Source organism: Antechinus flavipes, chromosome 5 (assembly GCF_016432865.1).
Source record: "Antechinus flavipes isolate AdamAnt ecotype Samford, QLD, Australia chromosome 5, AdamAnt_v2, whole genome shotgun sequence".
In the NCBI taxonomy this organism is placed as follows: Eukaryota; Metazoa; Chordata; class Mammalia; order Dasyuromorphia; family Dasyuridae; genus Antechinus; species Antechinus flavipes.
In genome coordinates, this window is record NC_067402.1 from 258,178,695 (window position 1) to 258,184,583 (window position 5,889).

The window sequence follows — 5,889 nt, forward strand, 5'->3', positions numbered from 1 at the left end:
TGTATAGGTTGGGCAAATAAAAAAAAATCTATTTATTTCGTGCTATACCAATCAAACTCCCAAGAAATTATTTCAGAGACCTAGAAAAAATGATAACAAAATTCATCTGGAAGAACAAAAACAAAAGGTCAAGTGTTGTGATACAGAAGCCATCTAGCAGTGGCTGCTGGAGGTCTAACTCAGACCTGTAGAATGGATGTCTTCATATGAGAGGAGGATGATGAGACAGAGGCAGTTGCTGTCCTCTGACTTCTCTACTCTTCCCTCTTGACTCTAATTTATTTCATTCCCAGTCCACAAGAACATCTGTATTAGTAAAGGCTGCTTTGCAACTCTTTCAAATGTTAAGTTTCAGAGCTGTGGAGGCTCTTGGAGAATTGACCTGCCCCTTCACTTAGACCTGGTCCTTAACAGTCAAGAATGTGAAGGAATTAATGAAAATGCAAATGAAGGTGGCCTAGCAGTACCAGATCTAAAATTATATTATAGAGCAGCAGTCATTTGCTACTGGCCTAGAGAGTAGTCAATCAGTGGAATAGGTTAGATTTCCATGACAAAATTGTCAATGACTATAGTAATCTATTGTTTGACAAATTTAAAGATCCCAGCTTTGAGGATAAGAATTCACTATTCTTATAGTGAAAACAACTGGGAAAATTGGAAACTCGTATGGTAGAAATTAGGCATTGACCCACATATAACACCATATACTAAGATAAGAATGAAAATGGGTTCATGATTTAGATGTAAAGAATGATATCATAAGCAAATTAGAAGAACATAGGACAGTATACCCTTTCAGATCTGTGAAGGAGGAAGAAATCTGTGACCAAAGAAGAACTGTGTATCATTAATCTTGGAGACAAGATTAGAAGGGAAGCAATAAACTGGGAAAAATTCTTTACATTCAAGGGTCCTGATAAAGACCTCATTTCTAAAATACATAGATAACTGATTCCAATTTATAAGAACTTAAGCCATTCTCCAATTGATAAGTGATCAAAGGATATGAACAGACAATTTTGAGATGAAGAAATTGAAACCATCTCTAATTATATGAAAAGGTGCTCTAAATCATTATTGATCAGAGAAATGCAACTGAGACAACTCAGAGATACCACTTCACACCTCTCATATTGTCTAAGATGACAAGGAACGATAATGAAGGTAGGAGGGGATGTGGGAAAACTCACACACTAATACAATTTTGGTGGAATTGTGAATGGATCCAACCATTCTAGAGAGTAATTTGGAACTATGACCAAAGTATTATCATACTGTGCATACCCTTTGCTACAGCAATGTTCCTACTGGGCTTGCATGCCAAAGAGATCTTAAAGGAGGGAAAGGGACCCACATGTGCAAAAATGTTTGTGGCAGCCCTTTTTGTAGTGGCAAGAAACTGGAAACTGAATGGAGGCCCATCAGTTGGAGAGTGGCTGAATAAATTATGGTATATGAATGTTATAGAATATTATTGATCTGTAAACAAATGACCAGAAGGATGATTTCAAAGAGATGTGGAGAGACTTACATGAACTGATGCTAAGTGAAATGAACAGAACCAAGAGATCATTGTACATGGAAACAACAATATTACATGCTGATCAACTTTTCAACAATGAGATGATTCAGACCAGTTCCAATGGTCTTGTGATCAAAAGAATCATCTATAACTAGAGAGAGGACTGCAGGAACTGAGAGTGGTTCACAACATAGCATTCTCACTCTTTTTGTTGTTGTTTGTTTCCATTTTATTTTCTTTATCATCTTTTTTCTGGTTTTATTTGATTTTTTATACAGCAAGATAATTGTATAAATATATATGCAAATATATATGCAAAAATTTTAGTTTATATTTCTACCATATTTAACATATATTAGACTACTTGCCATCTAGGGGAGGAGGGTGGGAGAAGAGAGGGAGAAACTGGAACACAAGGTTTTGCAAGGGCTAATGTTGCAAAATTATTCATGCATATGTTTTGAAAAACAAAAAGCTTCAATTGAAAAAAAGAAAAGTAGACTTTGGAAAAGTAACTTTTTGATTTTGGTTTTTGACAAATTATATTTATGCTATTATCTAAAATATGTAATTAAATTTAGATATTTGGCAATTGCTCTTTCAATATAAGTGCTAATTCAGAAATTTTGCAATGGCTATTTTTTCATGTTGGGAAGAAGAGGAATAGACCATCTGATCTTACCTCCAATCATAGTGATCTTTCTCTGTCTATTTCTGTCTCCCTCCTCTCTCCCACCTCCTTTTCCTCCTCTTGCTCCCTTTTCCCTTTCTCTCTTTCTTTGTCTCCTTCACTCTCTTCAATGCTTATTTAAGCACTATTTGGTTTTTGTTTTTACGATAACCTGTATTATAAATGAACTTTCCCTATTTTGCTTTGGCTTCTCAGTGAGATTGGAAAGAGTTCTTCAAAGACAAGTGTTCATGCCTTTCCCATATTTTTTGGTAACCTAATCCAAACTTGTCATAGTATAATTCACAGAACTGACATTCATTAAATAATGGACTAATTACTGAATAAAGAAGAAACAGAATTTCCACCCAGTTTTTATATAACTTAGTTACTGGCCTAATCAGCAAAAGAAGAAATGGGGCCAGTTTGCTCTGCATGCCATTTAACTGAGCTAATTCATATGAATAAAGATTTATTGCTTCCTTGCTATTCCTTATAAAGTTCAGTCCACTCCTAGTTTCTAGACTTTGAAGACTAAGCTTTTTTTGAAAGTTAATATTTTTGGAAACTAATATGTCAGAAAGTAGGCATAGGCCACTGTATACCAAGATAAGGTCAAAATGGGTTCAGGATCAAGACATAAAGAATGATACTATAAACAAATCAGAAGAACATAGGATAGTTTACCTCTCAGATTTGTTAAGGAGGAAGGAATTTATGACCAAATTAGAACTAGATAATTTTGATTATATTAAGTTACAAACTTATTGTACAAACAAAACTAATGCAGACAAGATTAGAAGAGAAACAATAAACTGGGAAAACATCTTTACATTCAAAGGATCTGAAAGAGGCCTCATTTCTAAAATATATAGAGAATTGACTCTAATTTATAAGAAATCAAGCCATTCTCCAATTGATAAATGGTCAAAGAATAGAAATAGATAATTTTCAGATGAAGAAATTGAAAACTATTTGTAGCCACATGAAAGGTGATCCAAATCACTATTGATCAGAGAAATGCAAATTAAGACAACTCTGAAATATCACTCAGATATCACTTAGTCAGATTGGCTAAGATGATAGGAAAAGATAATGATGAATGTTGGAGGGAATATGAGAAAACTGGGACACTGATACAGTGTTGGTGGATCTGTGAATGGATCCTCCCCTTCTGGAGAGCAGTTTGGAACTATGATCAAAAAGTTATCAAACTGTGTATATCCTTTGATCCAGCAATGTTTCTACTGGGATTATATCCCAAAGAGATCTTTTAGCTGCTTGCAGTATTTTTTCCTTCATCTGAGGGTTCTGGCATTTGGCCACTATATTTCTTGGTGTTTTGATTTTAGGATCCCTTTCAGTAGGTGATCAATGAATTCTTTCAATGTCTATTTTACCCTCTGTTTCTATGACTTCTGGGCAGTTCTCTTAGATAATTTCCTGGAAAAATAGTGTCCAGGCTCTTTTTTTCATCATACTTTTCTGGTAGTCCAATAATTCTCAGATTGTCTCTTCTGGATCTATTTTCCAGGTCTGTTATTTTCCCAAGATGGTATTTCACATTCTTTTCCATTGTTTGATTTTTTTGGATTTGCTTGACCGATTCTTCTTGTCTCCTTGAGTCATTCAATTCCATTTGTTCGATTCTGATTTTCAATGAAGTCTTTTCTTCACTCACTTTTTTAGTATCTTTTTCTAATTGTCCAATTGAGTTCTTTTGTCGTCCAATTGAGTTCTTTTGTTCTATGGAATTTTTTTCCATTTTGCCAATTTTGTTTTTAGCTCTCTAAGCTATTTTCTGTTTCCAGTTCACTAATCTTATTTTTCAAGGATTTGATTTCTTTTTCCACTCTGTCTTTAAATGAGTGGGATGACTTCTCCAGATTCTCTTGCCAAGCCTCCCTCTCCTTTTCCCATTTTTCTTCTAGCTCTCTTGTGAGAACCTTTTTAACATGTGCAAAAATGTGTGGCAGCCCTTTTTGTAGCGGCAAGAAACTGGAAACTGAGAGGATTCCCATTAATTGGAGAATGACTGAATAAATTATAGTATATGAATGCTATGGAATACTATTGTTCTGTAAGAAATGACCAGCAGGATGATTTCAGAGAGGCTTGTAGAGACCTACATGAACTGATGCAAAGTGAAATGAGTAGAACCAAGAGATTATACATGGCAACAACAAGATTATATGATGATCAATTCTTATGGATGTGGCTTTCTTCAACACTGAGGTGATTCAAACCAGTTCCACTTGTGCAGTGATGAAGAGAGCCATCTACACCCACAGAGAGAACCATGGGCACAGATGGTGGAATACAACGTAGCATTCTCACTCTCTGTGTCGTTTTTTGTTGCATTTTTTCTCAGTTATTCTTTTTCTTCCTTCTTGATCTGATTGTTCTTGTGCAATCAGATAACTGTATAAATGGGCATACACATATTGGATCTAATATGTATTTCAACATATTTAACATGTATTGGTCTACCTGCCAGATAGGGAGTGGGTGGGGAAGAAGGGGAAAATTTGCAACAAAAGGTTATGCAAGGGTTAATGTTGGAAAAATTACCTATGCATATGCTCTGTCTATAAAAACCTTAAAAAAAAAAAGAACATGTGATATGTTGCTAATGATTTAGGGACCACTGCCACTACACATCTGACTTACACATAGAACAGTTTCTTATTTGTATGTGAACTTGGTAGGAAAAAGAAATATTTTGCTTTTATATTTGCATCCCTAGTATTTAATAGACTTTGTATACATAAATCCATATATGTCTAGATATAGACATATGCGGTAACCACTTAATAAACACTTTTTCATTCATTCATCAATTTATTATTTTATAAATTTGTCTACTTGTATTGAACTAAAAATTTCTCTTAAAAAAAAGTTAATATTTTAATCAATGCGATCCAAAAATAATGGGAGGAAAATAAAGACAATGAGTGACAAATAGAAATCAAAGGATTTGAGAAACAAAACTTATTCTATTCCAATATTGATATCTGAAAACCAGAAATATTTCTCAAGCATAGTAATATGAAAGAATATGTTTTTAAAAGATTGAAACTAGTAATACACATTAGTAAAAGACATTATAATGAAGTTAAGCAGGTAAGAGAACTGTTTAAACAAACATTAGGAAATGTTTGTCAAAATAGAAGAGACAATGATTGCTTTTACAGATAACTGAAAACATTGATTTATATTTCTGAAGAAACACGCACTCATTAAGTGACTACTGTGTCCAGAGCTTTACAATTATTTTCTCATTTGATTCTCACCAGTACTCTAGGAGGTAGGTGCTATTATGCTACAGTTGAAGAAGTTGAGAAAGATGAAGTGATTACCCCAATATAACCCTGATACTGTCAGAGGCCATATTCAAACCCACAACTTTCTAAATTCAGATGCAAAGTTTTATTCATATTTCCACCAAGCATATATGTATGTATGTGTGTGTGTGTGTAAATATATTTACATATGTAAAGTATGACAAAATTTTTATTTATTATTATTACTTAGGGGAAAAAAAAATCTCATTCCTTCTATGAGGATAGGTTAAAAAAAATTATGACTGAAAATAAATATCTCAATATAAAAATGGTATAAATGGGTATAAATTATAGATGTTATAAATCTTGTTCTGTCAGTTTAAATGACAGGCACAGTTGTCAGAAACAAG